At 43.2% G+C, this 13648-nt stretch overlaps 1 protein-coding gene across 26 annotated transcripts in view; it reads right to left on the bottom strand.

Moving 5' to 3' along the window:
- MAP2 (microtubule associated protein 2) overlaps positions 1-7786 on the bottom strand; it is a 254155-nt gene extending 246369 nt beyond the window's left edge. For 10 of the 26 annotated variants that reach the window (XM_039352914.1, XM_039352918.1, XM_039352913.1 and 7 more), the window contains exon 1: positions 7336-7777. The gene's annotated coding sequence lies outside the window, so the exon portion shown is untranslated. Of the gene's footprint in view, positions 1-7335 lie in introns of all 26 variants that reach the window. The other 16 variants (XM_039352922.1, XM_039352925.1, XM_039352927.1 and 13 more) reach the window with 10 other exon arrangements.
- Between the last annotated feature and the right edge of the window lie 5862 nt (positions 7787-13648).

The raw sequence follows: 13648 nt of genomic DNA, 5'->3' as shown, positions 1-13648 counted from the left end.
ACAAGCAGAGAAATAATACTACCACAATGTATTAGATATATTCAGAGATATTAGCAACAGCATAGTACTTCAATGCTGCTTTTTTAGAGATAAAAAACTAAGATTGCTGCCATAAAAATGTATCAATCCAAAGGCTCCTCACAAGAACTTAACATATTTTTCCACCTTTATCGCTATAGTTTTAATAAAGTGACCTCTGTGGTCTTGTAAATATATCAATAATTAGAAAACCTGTTTATTTAATTAGACCTATTTTACATACAATCCAACTCCCAGATTCTAGGTTGCATGTAGTAATTAGATCAAAACAAAACAGGTGCAGTAGTTTTGGAATTAACTGCTGAAAGCTCTTACACACTAATTGTGTTATTGCCCACATAACTGATGAGATGAAGTGCTTCTTAGAGCTTTAGTTTGACAAAAGGCCAAGACCATTTCTCAGGGAGAGTGAGCCCTTTATACCTCAGCATGAAAGGGGCACACTGTTACCTGCACGGAAGTGAACCACTTCCTGAAACACTGAATCAAGGTGAGCGCTGCACTCACCAAGCAGCACCATTCTCTCTCAACCAGCTCAGTAAATAAAGCTTGTGGGATTGATCATCATCCAAAATGCTTCTTCTGTAACAAGGAAGTACATCTTCTATTAGGGAACCTCCTAGATCAAAGGATGGAGAAAAACACAAAGTATGACTCAAACCCAAACTCAAAGGCTGCTCAATATGCAATTTTCCCAAAGTGTTGAGGATTTCAGTCACTCCTCTTCTTCTTCCAGAGACACTCCACCCTTCAGCCACCTGCTAATATTTGCCACCAGAAGGGACAACTCACAATTGCAAACCCATATCACATCAACACTTTAATGTAAGATGAGCTGTCCTCCAGTGAAAGCTAAAAGACTGCAAATTTAGCTGAATTAAAAGTCTAGTCTGCCAGCTTCCTTTTTTTTAGTAGATGGTGTGTCATTAATAAACTAAACTCTGTTCTGAAACCCAGCCCAGCCATTGTGCATCCACACATACAGTGAAATGTGTCAAACAAGGGGTAGCAATTGTGTACATAGCTTTTAAACAAGTCTTTGATGATTTTCATATCTCCACAGAATAATACCACTAAAACTCACAAATTAACCTGGTAATGTAATTTACCATCAGTTTCCAAGAGGAAACGCATAGGCTTAATGCATATAAAACAAGAGAAAGAAAGGAGACGTATTTTTAAAGAATCCCCAAAAAAGGATTTTGAAGTTTTAAAACCTGCAAGACACCAGTCACCCCCTGCAAGTCCTGAAAAAGGCAAGCAAAAAAAGGGTGATTCTACCCCTCCCAAGGGGGGGGCTGCATTAAGCAAATTCAATGGATATTAAAGCTGCAAACTGACTTAATAATAAAACAGAAGGAAAGTTATTTATAGTGCAATCGTATTCATGTCTACTCAAAAGAATGTCTCCTTCTGTTCAATGGAACTAGCTAGCAAGAAAGCCTGCATGATACTGCCACTTAAATGAAGTCTGTAAAAAAGACAATTGTCTGTTTAATTCCTGTGTATTTACTTGCCATGAGACCAGACAAACTAAAAGAACAGCATGTTCTTTGCAGGAAAAAAAAACACGACTGTATTGCCTGTAACCCCCATGATTAATATCAAATACTCTCTACCCCACCATCACCAAAGAAAGGAGATCTTTTCAGTGCAAGTTTAGAGAGCCTCAATTGTGAAACTGCACCCTGGGCTGTCACAGCACAAACAAGCTGGATCCCTGCTGGCATCGCAAAGGCATCAGCTGAGATGTCTGAATTATAGTCTCTCCCAGCTTGGAAATGTCAAAGAGCGGGGGGGGGGGGGGGGGTTAAGGTAGTTTTTACAACAAGAGTGTAAATCCCGTGGCCCCAAAAACCTTGAGTGTGCCTCCCCCAGCCACTCACGAAGTTAACGCCAAATTCTAATTTTTAATATGGCTGAAAAAGATCTTAAATTCATTGGGGATAATTATAGAAATTGTATTTAAGTTCTTTTTTAATTGAATTTACATTCAATCAAATTTGTTTCCCTACGTAGAGTGTAGCTCCTGGTGTGTCTTTTTATGGTTCATCACACAAAAGGTTTCCCAAAAGACTACCAAAAAAAAAAAAATCAGAAGAAATTCACCATTATTTTACCGAGAGACATCATTCTTTTATATTGGTCAATGGCATCAAAACAGTAGAGATCTTTTGTCCCTGAAGACTGTGTTCATAGCATTTTGCTGGGTGGATGGCTGTTTTGCTTCCTCTTTTTTCCCCCATTCCTCTGGGCTCCTTTGCTCTACTCCTCTTCTACTCCTAGGCAAATCTGTTTTGACTATCTCAGAAGCACCAGAATCCCATGGAGGTGACCTTCCTTTCTGCTTCTCCCCTTTCTTTCTCTTTACCATATCAAATCGTTTTTGCCTTGCTAGTATTTTCTCTGTTCCCAAACATATTCACTCCAAATGCCTAAGGTTGCCTTATACCAGTGATGGCGAACCTTTTAGAGACTGAGTGCCCAAACTGCAACCCAAAACCCACTTATGTATCATCGGGTGCCGGGTGGGTGTGGCCCATTGGGTGGGTGTGGCTTCGGTGGTAACTGCAGATTGGGTGGGACTAAAAAGTTCAATCAATCAATTCCAACTTTGCAAGATCTTTTTTTCCAGTTGAAATTGACTGATTGATTGAACTTTTTTTTTTTTTTGCACACGATGGCAAACGCCTAAAGCGAAAAGGTTTTATAAAACCCAGCTGAAGGCCTAGGACTGGGGTGACAGTGCGTGTGCCCACAGAGAAGGCTCTGCATGCCACCTGTGGCACAAGTGCTATAGGTTCGCCACCACGGCCTTATACCAAAGCAGGCTTCCGATCTATCCAACCAAGAATCCCTGCAGGTAGAAGCAGCAATTTTCCAATCTCTTAGGCAGCCAAGTCTTCTCCAGCCTTGCTGTTCCTCAAATGGAAGCTGAATCTGGGACTCCATGCATGTGCTGCAACAAGCTCTTCGGGGCTTGTGCAATCTCTGATTGAAAACATCCTGACAATCTTACAAACATGCACAAGGAGTAGACCAGAGTTTTTAATAGCCTGCATGATCTCATTTGTTTGCATGACTTTTAATCCATTACTTACCACAGGCAATTCTTATGCACCACGGATGACCAGGGTGAGCTACTGTATTTATAAATCTGTACTATGGCCAAGATTGAAAATGATTTTGTACCATATTAGATTTATATCTTGCCTTTAATTCAAGAGCTCAAAGTGGCATAAACGGCACTCCCTCCTCCTGTTTCCATCACCACCATAACTGTATGAGGTAGGCTGGGTTGAGAGAGAAGGACTGGCTCAAAATCACCCAGGAATTGACTAGACCCTCTACTCTTTCTCCAAGGCAAAGCGTGCTGGAAGTCCAAAAGAAATACCACCCCATCTGGGTGACCAAAAAGATAGCCGCTTTCTCTTTCTTCTCCTCCACACCTCAATCACTGCCACAGAGTGAGCCAGCCATTTTTTGGTCTCATGCTTAATGAACCAAGGTGAGGAAAATGAATCAAGGATCATTTCACGCCTTTTGGCAAGGGGAACAGTATGAAACTATATCAATAAGCCACAAACTTGGGTTCTTGACTTCTTCCAGCCCCTGCAAGGTAATTATGCTCATCACGTCAACTTGCCATTTTACCGACTCTCCCCCCCTCCACCAGTGAAAGAGCACAGCTGGTGATTAAGCTCCCCTTGAAAGCCCTTTGCTGGGTTGAGACAGATGGCTTCGGAATCCCCACCCACCCCATTCACAAGCAGCCATGCAGGTTCCTCTGCTCAATACAAATCTTGTGAGGGTTTGTGTATGTTGGGGCTTACTCGCATCTGACAGAGGACAGGCTTGGTGCCTATAAGAGCGCCCCCTGGTGCTGCTGAAGAAAAAGTAACTCAGAGCTCTGTCTGAAGAGGAAGCCGGGCAACAATCAGATTTTGTTCTCTGCATATGAAGACAATGAGCTTAGCGTCTTGTTTGGCATCAAGAACTACAATGGATGAACACAGCTCTACTTGAGAGATATGCATCCATATGCATAGTTTAATCAAGCATAAGGACAACAGTCCTTGGATGGCTAGATCAACAAGGAGTTATTTACTTAAGCTTTTCACCACACAGTTCTTAATTATCATCTGATTTATGAGACATCATGAAAGCAGTCCATGTTAGCTGGGAATTCTGGGAATAGCACACAATACCGAAAAGACTCTAAATGAAGGGAAACTATAGCAAAATATTGAAGTCCCTTTGGGGTACAATGTATCAGATATTTTAAAAGATATCTCTTCTTTCAGTCTATCTCAGCTTCTTGTGGTTATGTGGATTTGTCTGTGTTATATTCTTTGCACAATGCAGAAGTGTTTTCGCTGTCTTTCTCTTGGATCTTCTTCAGTTTCCCAGCCTATTCTACACCCTGGGGTTTCCTGGTCTTCTCCATCAAACTGTTAAGCAGCTCCAATCCTGCTTAGGTTTTCTGAGATCAGCCAAAGTCAGCTGAGTCCTGCCACCTGTTATGTCTTACATTTCCTCTGGTTTAGTTACTTTTCTTGTATATTTGTATTGTCGGAAGAGGATGGAGAGGAAAGAAACCATACTAGAAACTGAACTCCTCAGAGCTAATGTCCAGCTTTTTTGTTTTTATATTTACAAATAAGTATAGCTGAATTATTAGGGTTCGAACAAAAACCACAGATCATGAAAAGAAGGCTGGCAGCTTGCCATGTGACTGCTTGGTTATCTCTTTAATAGCATTGCAGTGATGAGTCAACAATATATCACAATGCACACAGTTCACCCTGCACACAAAACACTGTGGAAGGTATTGGAAAGGAGAACAGAAAGGGCTGCCCAGCATCTCCTTGAGATTTTTATTTAGACTACACTGAAATTGTCCTTCAGCCAAATTTCTAACGAATAAATAAATCTGTGGGCTCAGCATCGGTTCTGGATTGAAACAGCTCTACGTGTGAAGATTCATTTACACAATCTGCACTAAACACGATCAGCCCCCTGAGAAATAACCCCCGGGAAATAAATTCGTGTCCTGGCTTCAGCTCCATAGCAACCCCAGAAAAGCGAGGATGAACCTGTTGCTGCTATTTGACATCAGGCAGGGTGACGCCCATAGCAGCACCGTTTTCAGAAGAGGAACACTGTCACTGCGAGCTGAGACGTAACGTCAGCACCACCAGTTTCGCAGAGGTAATGTTCTCTCAGCACATTTTCTAGGGCTTCTGGAAAAAGAGCCAAATCTCCAGACCATGCCTTCACTTAAAAGGAACCAGGGAACAGCAAGAGAAAACCAATCAGTCCCGTGATGGGGATGCATCCTCTGCAAGACACTAAATGGAAAAAGAATCTGCATCTGCCGCAGACCAAGTGGTGGCTGTGGGAGACTGGAGAGAGGAATTAAAAAGGAAAGAGACATAACGTACTGAGTCACTTTATAGGTCAATCCATAGAACAACACTATGTCTACAGAAAGATGGGCCGGAGAAGCAGGAAGGTTGACATGTCATTCATACAATCAATGTAGTGTGAAAAATTATAACATGGACAACTCAAATTACAGAAATTTTTGTCTTTACAGAAAGTACATGGATTTTTGTACATGCTGGAAGCTGGAAATGAAAATTTAGCTTTAGTCTACTTGCTTTTGAACCCTGCAGTAAGAGAGATTTTACAGCTTTGCTAGACGGTGGAATGGAGAAAGGGTTCTGTCAGTCCTCTGGGGCACACCTCCTCCTTTCCCCAAAGCCAGTCTCCATAGAAGCAGCCTTCATTTGAATGCTAGGGTGTGAACGCTATCCCAAACCTGTACGCCAGTGACTCAGGATGGCTGTCTTTGGAAGATGTTCTTACTGAAAGACAAAAGGCTGCACCAGACAGCCGCTCTAGCAAAGGATTTTTGCACTCTTTATCTGCACTTAGTTAGGCAAGAACATTTTGCACACTGTTTCACTTCCATCAGAGCTTTGTTCTCCACTGCCTCACTGTGGTTATCAGCTATCCCCTTTTCTATAGCTCATCTTTTCAATAGAAGGAAAAATTGGGGGAAGAAGGGGTGGTCTCTTCCATTTGCTTGCTTGTCCCCAATCCTTCCTCGGAAAAATCTTTCAATTTTCCAGAGCTATTTGCTAGTGGTTAAGAATTACAGTCCTAAGAGCATTTGTATCCCAGGCTCACTGATACCCTAATCAACAAAATTAAACTTAATCTCTTTTCAAGATGGGGAGGGGGAGATGAAGGTTATCAGTCACCTTCAAAGCATGTTTCCTTAAGAGTTGGAGACTGCAGTTGGAAATCTTCCCATTGCTGTTCTTTCTCAGTTGATCAAAATTGTACAGATTCAACAAAGCCTCACTAAAAAACTGTCAGGCTTTCTCAGCTGGGGCAATGAAGGGTGGGACTTACTGAAAAATTGCTCCCTTCCCCTCCCTTCTCCCCATTTTCTTGAGATTTCTGTCCTTAAACAAAAGAAGGGTAGTCAGAGAAAGAGATGCTGCTACTGCATAACTGCATCGCCCTTTCACAAGAAGGGGAGAAAAGCCTTTTTCAAAAAGACATCGTGTCTGCTGAAAAAAAATCACTGGCAACCAAATTTTGCTAGCTTAGGAAACCTTAAACAGTTACAAGGTGGGGAGAAGAGGTGTCGGGGCTCTTTTGTTCTTTCCTCTTCACAACGGAACACGTGCACACACATTTCAAAGGCACCACCCCAAATTCAGCGTCTCCCCTCCGGTTAGAAGTGGGGAAAAAAAAAACCTTATTTATTTGCTTTTCAAATCACGTTTTCCCAAGGCGGCTCAAAATCCTTGGGCCAGCAGCGCGACCTTCTGCTTAGGACCAATCCTCGACTGGTCCTCCCTTATCGCCTTCCACCTTCTCCAAAGGAGGCAGGATTTGTCCTCGGCCATCGAAAGAAAGCGGCCGCTGCCAGCCGCCACCCCGGACCCAGCCCGAACAGGTTCCCTCAAAGAACGCCGCCGCCGCCGCCAAGGCCAAGGGGAAATGGCTGGGGCTTGCCCCTTCCAACCGGGGGTTAGCCCACTAGGAAAGGCGGTTTCCCCTACCCGGGCACTGACCCAGCCCAGAAGGCGTACAGGCGAAATACTAGCCCAGGAAAGGCGGGCAGGCGGAGAAGGGCAACAGAGAGAATATGGGGACGGCGGGGTGGAGGGAGAGGGAGAAACCCTGTCTGGGTTTCTGCCCGGCGGGGCAAGGAGGCTTGACGCGTCCGGAGCTCAGCTCTGAGGGACCGAGGATGCTCCGGGAGGGAGCCCTTACCCGAGACAACTGCTCCGGCGAATCCCAGAAACTGCGGAGATGGAAAGCTGCAGACAAAACCTGCAACCGAGGAGCGAAGACGCCGCCTGCGCCGCCGCTGCCAGCCCCTGGGACACACCTCCTCCCTTCAGCCGCTCCGGCCCGGCCCCCTCGCCCCTTTACTCCACGCCCAGCCGTCGCAGCGCCACCCTCGCCTCGCCGCGGTCTGGCTTTTCTCGCTCCCCGACCCAACGAGCAGCCTCCGCGCTGGGCGGGCCCCGCAGCCGAGCAGCCCGGCGGGGGAAAGTCGCCACAAAGCAGCCCCGGCGATACAGGAGGCGGCTGGGCGCGGCGCGGCGCGGCGCGGCGGTTGGAGCTTTCGTGCGGGCCTTCAGCCGGGCGGAAACCTGCAGGTGGTCGCTGGGGGAGGCGATGGCAACAGTAGCAACGAGCAGGAGGGAGGGGGAGAAGGTGTTGGCGAGCGCGCGCGCGTGCACACACACACACACACACACACACACACACACACACACACACACACACACACACACACACACACACACACACACCAGCGCTCTTCTCTACCAGTGTTGCGCTCCGACTTGCGGCTCTGCATTAGGTGCATGCCCGGCGGAAGAATCCTGCTTCACGGCAGGTGGCTGTTGACAGCCAGCAGCACTTTAAGCATTTTTGTGGCTTGGAGAAATTACATTTTCAAACGTGTAAGCAGCTTGCATCATTGCATTTACATTGCAATGGTGGCGACTATACGCCATGGAGAGTATGGATGGACCTTGACCATTTGTAACAACCTGCATCGGGAAGAAAATCGAACGGGCTCATTGAAGTAGAATGGCAAGTTAGCGCAGCGTAGCATCGGTACGGAATTCTTGGCACAACAGCGCGGCCGAAAGTCGGACTCCTTAATGTGCAGCGCCATCTCCTGGCGGCGCAGCCAAAAGGCCGCTCTAACCTTCCTTAGCCACAATGTTCACAGTACAAAATCTTCTTTCTCACGTTCTACAGTACTGTGCTAATGAAACCCCCCCCCCCCGCGCGCGCAAAATAGCAGTTAAGAGAGTGTCAAAAGCTATTTAAATCTCAAGTCTCATTTCTCTCTATATAAATAATTAGGTCTTTGCAGAAGGTGTCTGACCATGCCCTCTGGGCTGTCAGCCTGATGTCTGAACTCTCCAGTACTTTTTCTGAGCAAAAGTTTAAAAGAAGCAATTGAATGTGTCAAGACAGCTACTTATCTGAGCAGCATCTCACATTTTATCTTTAAAAAATAGGTGTGATCTAGGAAAAAAACAACACAAAGAAGTAGGGACAAAACATTGCATCCAGAACTGCTGAGCATTTAAAGTTTTGCATAGTTGTGCTACCAACTCAGAAGAGGTTCACTGTTGAGTCAACAATATTTCCAGACTTTCAGTTGTTAAAGAATCTTAACCATTTGAGCATGGTGAACTGAAGGAGGAAAGAATTGATATCTTGGAAATAGTAGAAACTGCAATAATAAGGTTTAGTCTGGTCTATGTCTCTTCAGTGATTACTCCCTCCAAATCAAAGGAGAGACTGATTTTCAACAGTGATTGGGTTGTAAGCCTCTTTGATGAGACTGAAGCTACTGGTACTGCCTTCCAGAGCCCAGGAGCCTGCTGGGCCTGTTTTTGCTCCCTTCCATTCACTAAGATTCACCTGAAGGAGGCAAAGCATGAAAGGAAAAACAGTAGCAAGATAGGTTTACACAGGGCTTTTTTTTTCTCATAGAACGCCCAAAATGGAGTTCCGGCACTTACTTTGGATGGAACCTTGTAGGCAAGGCAGGTTGTATGATTTGTGTGAGTTCTGGCACCTTTTTTTTTTTACAAAAAAAAAAAGCACTATGTTTACATAAGGATGAATTCTGCCAATCTGTCAGGAAAGATTGAAATCTGTTGTTGTTTCTGTGCTATGATCGCTGCAGAATTCTGCCTTGGCAGTCTTAAGGGGATTAAAAAACAAAGGCAGGAAGACAATTTTTCGTATAGCCAGTCATATATTCGAGTTTCTTGATTGCAGATTTCCAGACCCTGGATGTATTAAGCTTAGATCACATATGTACTAAAAGAAACAAACTTCATCTGAAGACAAAGAAAATCCAAGTGGATTTCAAGGTTTTGTTCCAGAGCAAGCAGTTGCCATGGAGATGGCAATGTGCCAATACAGGTGCCACATTTCAACATCCTATTTTCAAATTCTGGCTGACAGCATGTTGTTGAATATGTCAATATGCCCTCAATTAAGGCCACAGTTCCCCCCCTCCCCAATTCCCTGGGAGTAAACTTGTTTCGCTTAAGGGCTCTCTCATCTAAACAAATAGCTTAATGGTTCTCACCAAATTTTTGCTTTCTGCTAGAATATTTTCATAACTTGAGGGAGAGATTCCTGTAACCCAGGTGAGATTTGGCAAGTGGCTAAACATTGCAAACCCCCTCAAGGAATCATTTTTGTTCCGTCTGACAGTATGTAAATACAATAAATAAATGCCAGCATCAAAATGTTTAATATGTTTGTATAATCCTGTACTTTGCTCTGGGAAGTCGGGGGGAGGGGGGTGGGGGGAGAGGGGTGGGGGGTGGATGGGTTGAAGTTTAAGTAGTTCAGATAAAGTAGAAATAGTTTTATTGTATATAATATTAATGTTTCAATTTAGAGAGAGGAATTGCTCAGGCATTTCCCCTGGACCGCATCTGGAGCGAGAAGGTAGAAGAAGGTGAGAAGTAAGTAGGAAGGTTGAGGAGCGATAGAGAGTGAGGAAGAGGAAGAAGAGGGAAAGAGGCAAGTTGGTTGGGGGTGGATGCGGTTTGGGGGGAAATGGGTGGGCAATACCGAAAGTGGTGTGTATCAATTTGTTTTATTTTTTATCTGAAGTATTTTTAAGATTGTAATGTATTGTAAATTGAAAATAAAAACTTTCATGAAAAAAAAATGTGGTGGCACTGGTCAATTGTGGCAAGTCCTAAAATGCCTATTTTTATTTTTTCTTTGTTTTTCATTCCTCTAGAGCTTTTTTATTCTCACAGGCCTTTTGGGGGTTTTCAGGAAAATTTTCAGATTCTGGGTTTTAAAAGATTTTCTTGAGAAAAAAAACAGTTATTGTTGCCCATCAGTTTATGGGTAACCCAATCAGAGTTCTTAAGTACTCTTTTATAAATTGGATGGCTGGATCTTCAAAATAAAACTGATCTTCATAAAGTACATGGGTATATATCATCTACACAGCCCAGAGCATTACCACTATTTCATTACAGCATTTTGTGCCTATTGCCTGGATAGTTTTATTTGAAAGCAGAGTGTAGCAAAGATGTATCTGGCTTTTAGGAGTTGATTTAATGCTATCTGGTGAGAAAATTTGACTTGGGCTGATGACTCTGCATTTTTGGGAGAAGCTATATAACTTAAGCAGAAGGAAATCCTGTTGGTTCAGGAATTTTAAGGGCCCTTTTTCAAATGGTATTGGCAGAGAGGTGTCTCTGCTGCTGTCTCACCTACATCTCTTTTTCTTGGGAAGAAGGCAAAGAAATGAGAGGAGGAGGTACAGTAGCAGGCAGGCTGTGATAGGCATACATGTTTCCACTATGTTGATTTCTGGGTACTATTCAAAGTGCTGGTTATACCTATGAAGCCCTTCATGGCATTGAATCTTTTTCTTGAGGGACTTCTTTTCTCCATATATTTCCATCCCAATGGTGAAGTCAGGTAGAGAACGAACACTCCATGCATCAATTAGAACATAGAATATTAGGACTGGAAGGGACCTTGGAGGTGTTCTAGTCTAACCCCCTGATCAAGCAGGAGAGCCTATACCATTCTGGACAAAGGGCTTCTTGAAAACCTCCAGTGATGGAGCACCCACAACTTCGGGTGGTAAGCTGTTCCACTGATGAATTTCTCCTTAGTTCTAGGTTGGATCTCTCTTTAATTATTTTCCACGCATTCCTTCTTGTCCTGCCCTCAGATATTTAAGCAATGACATTGTACAGGACACAGGCCTTCGTGGTGATGGCTCCTACCCTGTGGAATGATCTCCCCCCTGGAGATCCATACTGTTCCCATCCTTTTGACTTTCTGCCAATTGCTCAACATTTGGTTCTTCTCCCAGGTCTTGAGTAAGGATATGGGCTGAGCCCCTTTTGGTTTTGATTCTCTCTTCCAGATAGCTGTGTTCATTTTCTCTGCTATACTTTTTTTCTTTTACCTGTCTCTCCCCATCACAGAGTTGCTGAGGACAGGAGACCTCAAAATTTAAATAAGCAAAAGATGGAAGGATCAGTTGTTCCCCCATCCTCTAGCAATCCCAGGGCAGAAAAAAATACGTGTTTATAATTTAGTAAAAGTAAACTTTATTATGATACCTGACCAATTCAAAATGAAAAGAAAATTTGGAGGTAGCAAATCATAACAATACTGAAACTTAATAATGATAAATGATGCAATCAAAATACAATTTTACAAAAACAAAATATAACCATGTTAAGAGAAATAAAATCACAATCAGACAATAACAAATAAAACAGATCTGGGTAATCTGGAAGTCTGATTTGATGGGGTTATTAATGCATACTGGTTAATGGCTGCAATAAAATTAAGTAAGTAATCACAAAACCTTTTGATAAAAAAATGGGTTAAATTTTATGCAATCCTTCACCACAAGTCTTTGATTGGAGACCTCGTAATTTCCTTTCAAAAACAGCTGCTGGATGGACATTAAATCATCCAACAATTGAGAACTTTTTATTTGTTTTGGGTACCTAGCCACCTTGAAAAATGGTGAGTCACTGCCCCAAAGCCCATATTTTGACATGGCAGCCAGGTCTGTTTGGGTTTCCAAATCCTTGGCACTCTGCTAAAGAGCTAATACTGCATGGTAAAATTAATGTATACTTTTAATTTCTGTGACAATGGATGACTTACAAAGGTCAAAACAGGCAAAATGTACAATTTAAAACAATACATATGGCCATACCAGGAGATAGAACTGTAATAATTTATAACAAGCCATTTAGCCTACTGTATATTCCGGCGTATAAGGCGACCCAGTGTATAAGACGACCCCCGTCTTCGGCGCCAAGTCACATGCCTAGAAAGTCATCTTATATGCCGGAAACTACCATTATTTTGGGCATATAAGACAACTCGACGTATAATAATAGTAGTAGTAGTAGTAGTAGTAGTAGTAGTAGTAGTAGTAGTAGTAGTAAAATTGGAAGGGGTCTTGGAGGTCATCTAGTCCAACCCCCTGCTCAGGCAGGAAACCCTACACCATTTCGGACAAATGGCTGTCCAGTCTCTTCTTAAAAACTTCCAGTGTTGGAGCATTTACTGCTTCTGGAGGCAGGCTGTTCCACTGATTAATTGTTCTCACTGTCAGGAAGTTTCTCCTTAGTTCTAGGTTGCTTCTCTCCTTGATTAGTTTCCACCCGTTGCTTCTTGTCCTGCCTTCAGGTGCTTTGGAAAATAGCTTAATTCCCTCTTCTTTATGGCAGCCCCTGAGATATTGGAATACTGCTATCATGTCCCCCCTTGTCCTTCTCTTCGTTAAACTAGACATACCCAATTCTAGCAACCGTTCCTTATATGTTTTAGCCTCCAGTCCCCTAATCATCTTTGTTGCTCTTCTCTGTTCTCTTTCTAGAGTCTCAACATCTTTTTTACATTGTGGTGACCAAAAATGGATAAGACGCCCCCCGACTTCGGCGCCAATTTTAAAGCTTGCGGAAGTCGTCTTATACGCCGGAAAGTAAGGTATTTTTGTTGGTGACCTTAATTGTGTGTCCCTTGAATTTACCAAGCAACCACAGTGCTGATAGCTGCAAAATTTATATTTTGAAACAAGTCTTCCTACTTGCTTCTTCTTAGACAGAGGTTCTTACCTGCTAAAAGGGTTGTGCAAGAGATTGCCCACTTTTCCAAGAGCCTGGAATATTTATGGCATATGAATCATGTTTCCATCCACATATTAGGCAGGAAAGCTGAGTTAGCAGTATTGACCCCTTCCACCTCGTTCTCTTCCCCAATTTTCAAATTCCTTCATTCACCACACATATTCGCCTTTGGAAATTTTGAAGCACCCAAAAACTTTGTTTTGCTTTATCCTCTCCTAATTTATGACGCTGGTGCCTGCTAGCTTAATAATACGCATATCAGACCCTTTTTTTTCATGGTGGGCTCCCAATGAAAAGACATCAAAAGTCAATTGGAAAAAAAGGATGATCAATCATGCTACTATTTTTGCATAAAGTATTAAAAAGACCGTGCAGCACAGAGGTAAAAGTAGCAGCTCTTCTTG

This window comes from Crotalus tigris, unplaced genomic scaffold (genome assembly GCF_016545835.1).
Source record: "Crotalus tigris isolate CLP2741 ecotype Arizona unplaced genomic scaffold, ASM1654583v1 scf7180000018485.2372832, whole genome shotgun sequence".
NCBI lineage: Eukaryota > Metazoa > Chordata > Lepidosauria > Squamata > Viperidae > Crotalus > Crotalus tigris.
Note: the sequence above shows the minus strand (reverse complement) of the source record. Positions and strands in the feature narration are given on the sequence as shown.